Here is a 12,560-nt window from a genome sequence, read left to right on the forward strand (position 1 = left end):
TTCATATGAAGACGGGGGCCGCAAATCATCATCCTGCGGGCCGCAGATGGCCCGCGGGCCGCGAGTTTGAGACCCCTGCTCTAAACAGAGAGTTATGGAAAAATTTGCAGTCGCAGCACAGCGCAGATCGCCTGGAGCGTGGTGCATGCTGGTTAGTTTTATGCACCGGCGTCACATGTGCGCCGTCACAAAAGTATCGCAAGAAAGGGGAGAGTGCTAGGCACCTGCCTAGGGGAGTCCACCCAGAAAGTAAGTACTCCGCTGACTGTTAATAACTGCAAAACAATGCATGTGGGAAACTGTGTCTGGAGAGTTCTTGTATTTCGACGTGATGCTGATCAGAAATGACTGACGCTAAATGAAGGAAATATGTGTGTTTTGTAACTCTTTCTGGAAAGTAGTGAGTCACTACTGCAAAAATAAACAAGATTTCTAATTATCTGTGGTTATGTGGTTAATTTTCAATTGTATTTTATTTATTTATTTATTTATTTAAATTAACTCAGCAGCTAATTTTCATCTGTTGTCCCTGGACAGATGTTAAAAATGATTAGAAAAGACAGAATAGTACAGATCATACTAAAGGGGCAGAGGCATATTAATATAACCAAATGTTAAGGACAACTCCAACTTCCTGTTCTTGTTTAGTCTGACTGCAGCTCAGCGTTCACCCTCATCTCAGGCACCTTTCCCTGCCTGCAGCCCCCCGGTGTCACCAACGATCCAGGCGAGGTGTTCGGTCGTCTCAAGCATGCCTAGTATCTTTAAATTCAGACGTTACTCCCAATCGGTGATGTCATTAATCGACGCCGGTTAGCTACGTTAGTACAACACTGCTAACGCTCAGAAATACATAACATAATGGATTTTATGACTTTAAAAAGGTCATGCTAAAACAAAAACTCATTACTTACATTTAAATGTAAAATTCTGTTCTTCAGAGTGCACCCACATAATGAAAAGCGCTTCTCCTCCGCGGCGCGATGCAGCTCACACTACCGGTGGAGGGATATAGAACTCAAAGTCCCTTCGCTCTACCCTTAAAAAGAACTATTTCGGAAACCCTTTTCTTTCAAATACCCCTTCAATTGGAGGGGTAGGGCAAGAATTTGGATTTGGCCTTAGGGACTCACCTAAGGAATTGCAATGGATTAAGCTCATGTCCCCAAACAAAAATCCAGATTTCATGCATTCCAACTGAGCCATCCAGTCACCTCCAATTCTTTATCACAACTACTTTTTTTATCCTAAGGCTAGACCCAATCACCATTTAAATCCATAAATCTATAGGTCACAATTTTATCCACCGTTTTGGGACATCTTAAAGGCCTAAAGGATGGAGCACATTGAGCGGTACCCCCACAGGAAGGTATCAGCAACTTTGTATGCAAACATTGTTTGAGGGTGAAATCCATATGAGATAGATTTGACGAAAAGGTTTTCCATGAAAGGGCAGCCCTGTCTTTGGGCGGGATTAAGCGCTTTAAATCTAATGATGAGTGAGACCTCCTTTTTATTTGTTTTTAAGCAGGCATTTTAGTCCTAACGAAATAGCGGCTGCACTCTGCCTCTGGAGGGAACAAATGCTCATCACCTGGCTCCGTCGAGCGATCCATAAACTCTTAATGCCACATTCCACCAGATACTTGCAAGACAAGTTGAGAGAACAAGCGAGAAATCAATGAGAGGCAATTTCCCATTTGCAATGTCATAATTTTCGGGAATGCTTTTGGGAAACTATTCCTTCCAGCGTTGAATCACTTGGTGGGATTTTTCCTTTTCCTGAAGCCGTGGTGGCTGCCAAGAGATTTGGGAGCTCTTATGCCCGAGACAGGAAATCTGTGCCAGAGGTTGTGTGGGACGTTTAGATAAATGGGTTGGATTTTATTTCATTGCAACACTGTTCGTCTTAACTTTCTGTGTCTACCAGGGATTTAGGAAGTTTGTTTCTGTCCTTGAGCTTGTATAGAACAGCAGGACCGAAGTTAGTTTGAGTCAGCCGCAGTGATTACAAAGCTATCCTCTGTGAGCCCTTCACTGCTCCATTCATGCCCTCCTGTTTAGCTCAATTTGGATGAACAAAGGCACCTAAAAAATTCTCGTTTATCCCAATTTGTCAGCTAACTCGCAAAGTTCTCTGCGCATGCATTTGCTCGTGGGTTTGCAAAAGCAGCTAGCATGTGATGCAGCTGTTGTGTGCAGCAAAGCATCAATATGAGGCAAATGTGGGCCACAAAGACACAAAAAAAACACAACTACGCCCTGGGAAATGTGTCACATTTCCAGCACACTTTGCAGTAAGGTTGTCTCATTCAGGCCCGTTTCAGAGAGCATTGTGGAAAGCACGAGCCAAGATATGGTTATTAGGGCCAGTTCTCAACCCCTTTTCAAACACAGATCGCAGATCTACTGTATAAATCACATGGGCCATAACAAACATCCTCCAGGAGTCTTTGGCAGCAGTATTTTAAAAGACGTCTGTGACTTTCCTATAGGTGTTTTTTAATAAAATCAATCTGTCACCGCTTCTGAAATATACAGCACTTGTTACCTATCAAACACTATAAACCTAAAACTCATTTAAATATTTCATTTTAGAGTTACGAGGCAGTCTGGTCTTTCAGATGAAGGTCAAAGAATCAGACTCAATATTACTGGTAAACTGTTATTCCTCAGAAGCAAGTAACTCCATTCAGCATCCCATTTGTGACCATCTTACTGGGTGCCAGGCAACTAGAAGGATTCAACAATAAATGTTTATTGCTCGGGGGTTAGGGCTTGTGTTGAATTTTAGATGCATGAAATGAGTGTGAAGCTGGTCCAGATTTAAAGAGGATGAGGAGTAAATAGGAAATGGGAATGCCTGCAGATTCTGGCATCAGAGAAAGTTTTGAATCATTTAGTAGATTTTTTTTTGAATGAGATAGAGATCAGATACAGTCATACATTGTCACATCAAATAAAATACACATTTTTTTCAATCCCTTCTATCCTGCTTGTTGTTTGTGTTTTGCGGCTTTAAAAGGGGAGAAGAAAAAGCTGCAGCATAAATGTTTTCTTTTTTTTATTTTTTATTTTTGCTTCTTCCAACCAAAATCTCAGGCTTAACTTTTGCCATTTTCCTCCTGTTTCTTTTCAGTCCAACCCCCTTCTTTCCTTCTCACTCTTATCTTTTGATGATTCGCTCTCAATTCCTGCCAGAAAGCCAATTCTATCCAACAGTGTAATATCAATCCTCAGCCTTAAAACTGAACGCCCCACCACTTTTATGTCACTCAACACTTGTTCTTACGGCACGTCGAAATTCCCAGATCACCTGGTGCAAAGGGACCGCATAAAATAATAAACCTCTGGACTCTTCTGCTCTTTCTCCTCCTTTAAAAACACTTTAGATAAAAAAAAAAAAAATCCACATTAAGATGTGACTTTTAACATTTAGATGAAGAAATATATGAACTGTGGGTTCATACGACTTCCCACACATGATTATAAGAACAGGATTTGTGGTGCTTTAGCACAACCCTCAAATCTTTGATAGCTAATGGAAGACAGTAAAAGCCTGAAGGCTAATACAGACTTACTTTCACCCACTCCCCCCTCTCTCTCTATATATATATATACATATTTTAAAGCTAAAATCAAGAACTAATCAAATCTTTTGGCTTTATACTTTTCACTCAAACAACTGTAATAGTGACCTAGAGCCAGCAATTCATCAAGAGTTGCCATCTTGGGGGAGTAAGTCACAGGACTATTTCTGTAATGACCCAGATTTCCAGGTGAAGCTGAATCTGTGTCGTTGTAATGAGCTGGAGCTAATCAGAGAGAGAATATTAGATCAAATCTCCCATTTTTCCCCCTGTCTTCCACATGTTACATGTTCTTCAGTCTGTTTCAGAAAAACTGAAGAAAAACTGCATCCCAAAACACACAAAAATTTCCATGAAGCAACTTCCTTTCTTGGTAATTTTGTCAGATTAATATCAAGTCAAATTTCCTGGAGCCTGTTCTTACACATTGCGATGGTGCAACGATTGTATCATTGGAAGAAAGCTATAATTGTGTAGGATGGTTCCTTTTGAGAGAAATATGGGCACAGATGGGCTCTGGGCTTGATGGAGGAATGTCTCTGTTCTTAAAGGCTATCCGAAAGCTTTGCCAAACTGGCGAGGGTTATAAATAGATAAAATTCTGGAGCAGGTCCAGAGAATGAACCAGAGATAAAATCTAGGTATGATGATGGAAGGCTTGTCTTTAAGGCAAATCTGAAATGTTACCTCGGCTCAAAGCCTTCCCTTTTTTGTTGAGGAGAAACTGGAATTTTATTTGTTTGCTTCCAGTCTGCTGACTTTCCTATTTTTATCTTTTCCTGGGAAATTTAGAATAGTCTGTTTTCCAGTCATCTATAAATCATGAAGACTTGCTGCTAGCACAATGCAATGTAGAGAGGAAGAGAATTTAAGCTGGCACGCTCAAGGAGCCCTGGCTTGAGTTTGGTGCTTTGCTGAAGGGCCCTTCTTGTCAGCCAGCCACACATTTTAAGATTAAATAACCTGTTGAATTGCTAATATGGGTAACAAAGCGGATCAATCAGAAGACAGAGATTAAACCACAAAAAGCATGCAAGATGTGTTGTATGGAGATATCATAGGAACTTAAAGAATTTAAAGGTTTTACTCAAAGGAGCACTTTAATGAAAATTGTATTTTTGTTCCATTTTTTCATGATGAAGGACATATGGAAAAATTACCTCTAAGATTGCTTTCCTGGGTATTTCTTTGTCCAGAAAAAACAAAGACAATAAAATCCATTGGGATAGGTGTAGGGATAGGGATAGATGTAGAAGCTACTACGGCAAGTCACAAGTTCCATTCTCCAGTCGATTCTGATGCATCCACTTGCAGACAAATGGATCCATGTGTATACCTCCTAGTTTTCTTCCACAGAGAACATTTTTAAAATAGATCAAAAGATGATCGGAGTGGGTCTTTAAAAAATATTTTTCTAGTTTGGTTTGGTTTCACATTGCACCTTTGAGGTCAGACTAATCTGTCCACAATCACAAAAGCTGCCAGTCTGGGGGCAGTATTGCCCACCATGAAAAAGAAGAAGAAGAAAAAACATCTCTACTTCCTTTATTTGGTTTGCTGATTGTCCATCTGTGTTTATTCTATAACTACACAAGCCAGACCAGACATTGGTTGTTTGGTTAGACGAGCTTTTATACCCACATGTCCAAAAACGCTCCCAAATATTTAATTACAACACAAGATAAACTTATATATGAATCAAATGTCAAGGTAACTGGGCATAAGAGGTGTGCTATGGAAATTTGGGCTCAGACCCATGTAGAATACTCTAGAGTAAAACAAAAATCCCAAACCAACCCCTAACTCAAACAGACAGGCAGAAAGACAGATTACTTTATTCATCCCAACGGGGGAAATTAGGTTGTCGTGGCAGTCTGGTATGTTTGAAAACAATAAAATATAGTAGCAAGAGACAGCTAGAAATGGAATGTGCAAAAGGACACAACTACTGTACAGGGTACCAGAATGCAGGTTTGTGTGTAATTGAAAGAGAAGTGGGCAAAAAGATAAATGATGTGTGCAAGAGAATTAAAGGCAACTCTGGTTCGAGACTTTGACCTACTTGTAGATCTGAGGTGTGTGAGGACATGAAGGCCAACCAGCAGCAGAAGTTTGTGTGTCACTGTGTGTGCATGTGTGAGTGAGCAAGGATCTCTATTAATCTCTTGCATTACTGCAGTCATTTCCACTCTCTTCATCACCAGCAGCATGTGCTCTGTGAGATTTAAAATATTAAAATCTGTAATCTGTCAGCATTATGAGGTTAACACACACCCGCAAGACTGGTGTCCTATCTGTCATTTTGCGTTCCACTTCGCATGGCTCCACATATATCACAAGGACCTGACACTGGCTTTTGTCGTTCTGGCTGCAGAAGTCTCAGCAGCCGGAGTCTGTAATTTCTCAACAGCGGAACAGACATGCTTCTGGACCCTCGAGAAAAATTAAGGAAAATGCGTGAAGCTGAAAAAAAAAGAAGAAGAAGAAGGGAAAAGCTGCTGCAGTGTGAAGCGCAAAGAAGCCTCTAATTGTTTCCCCAGTGAATGTGACCCAGTGACTCTGGAGGAGTTCTTACTTGTTCCTTTACTGCGGGTAAACCTGCATTCATTATGAATGGGTGGCACAAGCTCATAGTTTCCAGATTGGGCCTAACCGATGTGTCAGTTTGTAGCTCAGTGAAATATTCGCAGCCTCCTCTACCCAACCGACGTTGCTGTATTTTCATTTTACTCTGAATTAATAACCATGGGTGAATAAATTGAATGGGATTAAAGCTTAAACGACAGTGACCTATGTATAAATATTAGGCTGATGGAAGACACTCCAACGTAGCCCATTTAGCCAGCTCCATGTCATGTCTTCATATGACAGGCTTTTACTAAGCTCCTTAAGAGTCAGCCCCAAGGGATCTATGGTGGGCTGGTAGGTACTGAGTCAGGCTTTATCTGGACTCATTTACCCCATGAATTAGCCCTTGTTGCTGTGTCCTGGCAAACCCACACAATAGCCAGGCTATGATAAAATTTAGAAATATGTGAAATGGAAAAACTAAAAAGCACATCTTGTTCTATTACCTGAACAGAAACCTTCACTCTCTGGATTAAAAAGCACTCGACACCCTGTCACTTTTTTTCATGATGGATTATAGGAAAAAAAAAAGCAATTTCAAGAAGGCAGATGAATTTGCACCTTTTGAAGACGTATCAGACTTTGTCACTGCCGGCTACACAAAGACAAATTGATTGTTTTATTGGTTGATTTCTAATACTATTTATGCTACAAACACAACTGCCACCACATGATTGGGAGGAATCGGCACAATCTTCAAGATTAGCTGCTGCTGCCGGATTTTTTGAAAAATCGTTGGCGTGATCATAAATGCAGATGGTGTCAGTCAAGTGGGGATGTTGTTGTTATGAAATTGGGTGACAGCTGATCACCGGATCTGAATGGGCGATGTGTAAATGTTTCTGGACAGCAGCCATCCATGTCAAGTGTCACCGGCTGCCAGAACCCTGGTAGCTGGAGGTTTATAAAAAGCGGGCCATTCTGCACCACTGGTCATTTAAAACTCAGATTTTGAGCTCACACTTTAATCTTGTCAGTTTACAAATGTATAAATTTTTTAAAGAGCATGCCTCCTGTCACAAACGGGCAGACAGCTGGTTCCACTTGCTGCAGGTTTATTATTTCAGACAGGAACCAAGCACAGCTAAAAGTCTACAAAGCTAAATCAGAGTCAGAAACAAACATGGGATAATCGAAGAAGAGACTAGAGATATCAGAGTCCAGGTGAGGGTCAGGGCAGGCGGCAGGCAATCAGAAATTAAGGAGGGTCAGAAACAGAAGATAAACTCCAGATAGAATCGCTCGGTAATGCATTTCGCACAGACGGAGGCTCTATGAGCTGCTTAAGTAACAGGTGGGTGATGGTCAGATTTGAGTCAGGTTGGTGGCATCCAGGGACTGTACACTGGGGCTGCTGGGAGGTGTAATGAGTTTAGTACTCTGGAGACCCTCCCACAAGTCAGTTATTGCGCTGTTGCCTTCCTGCCACCCGCCTGTCACTGAACTGGCACTGCGTTACTTCCAAATGTGTCTGAGTGACCAACGGCTGGTGACAAAAAAATTGTCCGGTCGCCGTTTAATTTGAAGTTTTTCTTAAAAAAACTCTGCAACTTCCACATCCCAGTTACAAATGTGTGGCCACCTGCATAATGTGCTGAGAAACTTGCATTTAGGTCACAGCGCTGTGGCATTTTGGGATACGTGACCATAGTCTAGAGGACTGCAAACATTTTGCAGTTTTTCCGTTTACTGTTACCTCAACATTGTTACAGAACTATTAAAGAGACAGAGACAAAGATGTATGAAATAGCACTCTTTACATTTGCAGTCTTGGATGAAGCGCCCAAAGGTGAAATCCCTAATGACACCTTGTGCAATTTAGCAATCTTGCTGTTCTGCAAGACACCACCAGCTATGATAAAGCAGCAAAATGCAGCTGTTTCACTCAGAAAAAAGCTAAAAGTAAGCAGTTAGGATGCTCAGAACAAAAATAAGTGGTATTTTAGCTCAAACAGAGGTGGACCTAATGTTTTCTTTTTGCAACCTGCTTCAAAATCCAGAATTTTCAACTTGTTGTTCTGAAATTTTGCTTAAAGTCTCTTTAATAGAAAGATGAATTAAAAATATATATATACCTAACCTGCAGCTGCATCCGTGAAAATCGCAGACTTCATCTGTGTGTCGCTGCCTGTAAATGGCTTAATTAATAAATAATTAATAAGTGGGTAACTTCTGGCAGAGAGTGAGCGGAGACATACTGTGTGACATCTGTTTTGTAGTTAGAATGGCTATGTCCAAAAGAATCGTGTTCACTAAGCAGACATTGGTCTTTGGCAGAGAAACCTGCTAGTCAGGGGAGATGTTTTTGGGCCGCGAACAGTGCAATATCTCTGTTAAACCCGTTATGTGCACTCGACTTAAGATGTTTCTTTGTTTCTAGAGCCAAAAACGTCTTGTTTCTCAAACAAAGACATTTTAATGCTGTAGTTGTTGTTTACAGGTTTAATAAATATGGCTAATTCGTTACCAAATTGATATGACAATAGTGCAGCCGGACAAACTGTCAGTCTGCATTTCTTACAACTCTGTCACATAAGGTGTGATGCCATGATGAAGAAGAGGCGCATCCTCATGAGCAAATCAGAAGAGACAAGTTGATCCTCCTTCATTAGTCACAGAGCAGTCATCTCTGTGAAGGGCAATGAGGCGCTCAACGTGGATCTGCAATTAGTTAAATGGGATTTTCAATTATGATTTTGGGCTCGCAAAAAAAAAACAAGATGACACGATAAAGCCAAATATTTTCTGGATTCCACTTTAAAGTGACGCTCTGTCTGTGTCTCCTCACATGCAGATTTGTTTTACCTGGAGAGCAGAAATCTCTTTATTTCATAACTCTCAGAAACACACGATGGCCGGGCTGTTATGCAACGATTCTATGTTTTAACTTCATAATGATATTTTGAGTCAACGAGTGAATGCAAGGGTCTAATGGGGAGTGGGGGGGTTGACACAACCTTATTTTGCTGGTGAGTTGTGACTCATAAATTCAGTAGAGCCATTACTCTAAGGAGAAAAATATTGCAGTTTCACAATAAAAGCTCGGAAATTGCACACTGGCTGAGTTTGCCTTTAGCATCCCTCTTATTTTAAGTAATAATATCACAAATGACAGAATCCTCACTATAATAAGTCCTTGTTCTTGCAGTGACTCACCAGAAATCATTTTAGGTAGGTAACTTTTTTATTAGTTACACCAAAAAGCGAGTCATTTGTCTTGCTTTGTGCATCCTGTGACTTTGCAGCTCGTGAAAGCAGCGCTATAATGACTGTAGAGCTAAGCAGTGATTGGACATATATCCAGAAGGTCAGACGTAACCATTTGGGAAATTATTTAGCTCCAGCTCTCACTGCTCCGAGACAACGCGTCAAACAAGATGAATAATATTAGAAAACACAAATATCCACCCGCCGCGGTGCTGGCACGCACACCGGCGCACTTCTGTGCGTACGCAGAGGCTCCCAGGTCGTCGCACGCTCCTTGTTCATGGGTCTCGGCATGAGAGCAATAAAGCTCGAAAGTGTGTGGAAAGAGATCCTGAAAGCTAAAGAACAAGAGGCCTCTTGGGCCACACACCGATGAGTGGCTCATCCATGTTAAGTTGGGCTCAGATGATCTCAGGTGTATTCACTTTAGGTCAGGATGGAGCCTCGCTGACCTTTGCAGCAGACGGAGAGTCTCGTGGAGCTTCTCTTGAGCAGCCCAGACACCCACATGGGTAAACACAACACTCAGTGCTGCACTTTTAGACCTGTGTGTGTGTTTTGAAGAGTGTTTGTCAGTGATCACGGGTTGACCACCTCTTGAAGGAGCAAACTTTCCAAAGCAATCTAACTATGAACACTTAAAGCAAGCAGCACTGTAATTACACACCCACAGCTCCAACACAAAGCTTGTTTTTCTTTTCTTTTTAAATGAAGCAGCCATCATTTCTGCATTGCTCAAGTTCCAAGACAGTTTTTGAAAAGATTGATAAAGGATAATAAAACAGCAGGGAGATAAAAAAAAAAAAAAAAAAAAAAGCTTGTTCCTGGACAGGAATACAAACACCGAAGGCAAGAGAGGGAGAGAATTAGCAAGCAGCAACAGGGACACCATGCATAATCTCTCACATGATATTTTGGAGCCGCATGCAATATGTATGAACATCATTAGCTTGCAAATTTATAAAGAATAAAAAATCCGATTTCAGTTTTTTGTACTGCAGGAAAATTATTTTTCCTTTAAGTTAGGGCAAGGGAAGGCTTTTAAATGTTATTCAAGGTGAGTAAATGATTTGAATTTTTGCATGACATCCCCTTTTATTATGTTGAAATTGGATTAGGTCCCTTTAAATTGTATCCTCTATAGCTTTATGTGACCAATTTTGGGGTAAGCTTTAAGAGAGAATCTGAAAGTATGCATTTTTTATGACAAAGTGTGCTGCTTTTTAAAAAATAATTAGCAAAAAAAGGTGAAATGGTCACTATTGCCTAAAAAACAAGAGCTTTATAGTTTGTGAATTTCAGTTACAGGTGTCAATGAGTGGAAACATTTATTGTTACTCAAAGCCATGTGTTTTAAAACCAGGAAATTTAGATCAAGTATTCCATATGAGCCACCACAGAACTCCAAAATGGGGAAAGGAGGGACATCCCTGAGTGTGCGTGATACATTCCCCTCACAAATGGATGCAGATGCCCGCATTCAACATCATCATTCTCTGAAATTTTATTTTTCAAACATGTCATCAGCTTTTTTCTTCTCCCCTCTGCTCTTTTTCTTACGGGAAAGAGCCATGACGGAGAGCTCGCGCGTCACTGCTCCATCACGCGCACAAGATGTCTTTATGCCTATAAGTAACAAGTGCCCTGAACGCTCCTAACATGCATTGCTGCCCTGCACTGACGCCTGCGGTGCATTGTGTGTGTGCGGGGGTGTGAGTGTGCGCTCATGATTAAACCACTGTGCGCAAAAAAATGGTGCGTCCAAATGTGGAGCGGGGCTCGGGATGGTCCGTGCAAGTCTCCAAATCAAAGGGCTTTGGAAAGTGGGCTCCAGCCTCGACTGTTGCTCTGAAGAAAACACGGAACTCTTGAGCTTTAAACGGGGGGAAGCTGAAATCTCAGTTTAAATGGAAGTAACCCGATGCGCCCGTTCCTCCCTTCATCCTCCTGACTCGCGCTGCACGCACACAGCCTGCAAGTATCATGAAATGACTCACCTGCCGCGTCGAAGTGCGAGTCCCTCCATTCCTTTCTGGGAATCAAAAAAAGGGCCAGAACAACGTTTGACCGTGTCAAGATCTTCACTTGCAGTCGCCTCAGTACTCCAGAATATCCGCGCAGTCTGCTCAAATCTTTTCGGAGATGACCTTCCTGCGCAGCGAGAGCGGCTCTGCTGATCCTCCTGCTGTCATCTTCATCATTCCCCTGCATTTAGTGCCATCCTTTCCTTTCTTTTTCTTGTCTTTTCTTGTTAATTTGATTTCAAGTAGGAAGTTCTCCTCCTCGTCCTGGTGCGTTTGGACGCTTTTGCCTTGAGTCTTCTTGGGCTCAACACGCGCTTCGCGGGGACGCGCCGCGCTATCCCGAGTGAATCCATTCGGGAGCGCCAACTGGAGATGGAGAGGAGAGTTACTAGGTAACCAAGGGCACACGCATCATACATGAAAAGGAGCCTTTCCAACTCTGCTCGCCCCATCTGCTCAGAATATTTTATTAATATATATATATATATATATATATATATATATATATATATATATATATATATATATATATATATATATATATATATATATATATTTATATATATGTCATTTAATCAATGCTTCTTTAGTCTCACAAATGACCAAATCCTGGGAGGAACCCCAGAAAAAATGAAGATTAAATTCTTATAAGCTGTTTACTAAGATGACAGTTGAGAGGATTTTCCTGGAGGATGTAATGAATAAAGACGAGGAATGGGAATGTTTTTATGGGCTTGTTTCACTTATAATAGTTCCAGTGACAATTTTCAATAAAAATAATAATTATAATAGTAATTCTGGCAAATATTTTAAATTATTATTAAGTTAAAGTTTGAACTTTCTGTATATTTTAGTATTTTTTTTATTTTACCTCCATTTTTCTTCTTTAGTTAAAGAGTGTAACAATTAATTTTAGTGATTTAATTCATATCATATTTTGTGCTTGTTGATATGAATCATAGTCGATCTTGGTTTGTTCTGAACGATTCGGTTCACGGACCTAAAATTGATCCGGGACATCTTTAGCCAAAAATTCAACCAGTGTGACCCAATACTGATACTGAAGAGTGCAAGTGAAATTTTCAAGATTTTCTTAGTATTTCTAGCAATT

The 12,560-nt window shown here is 40.9% G+C and overlaps 1 protein-coding gene across 1 annotated transcript in view; it reads right to left on the minus strand.

Moving 5' to 3' along the window:
- nlgn3a (neuroligin 3a) overlaps nt 1–11,810 on the minus strand; it is a 169,538-nt gene extending 157,728 nt beyond the window's left edge. The window contains exon 1 of the mRNA XM_024283178.2: nt 11,423–11,810. The gene's annotated coding sequence lies outside the window, so the exon portion shown is untranslated. The remainder of the gene's footprint in view (nt 1–11,422) is intronic.
- Between the last annotated feature and the right edge of the window lie 750 nt (nt 11,811–12,560).

The sequence above is a fragment of the Oryzias melastigma genome, linkage group LG10 (genome assembly GCF_002922805.2).
Source record: "Oryzias melastigma strain HK-1 linkage group LG10, ASM292280v2, whole genome shotgun sequence".
Classification (NCBI taxonomy): domain Eukaryota; kingdom Metazoa; phylum Chordata; class Actinopteri; order Beloniformes; family Adrianichthyidae; genus Oryzias; species Oryzias melastigma.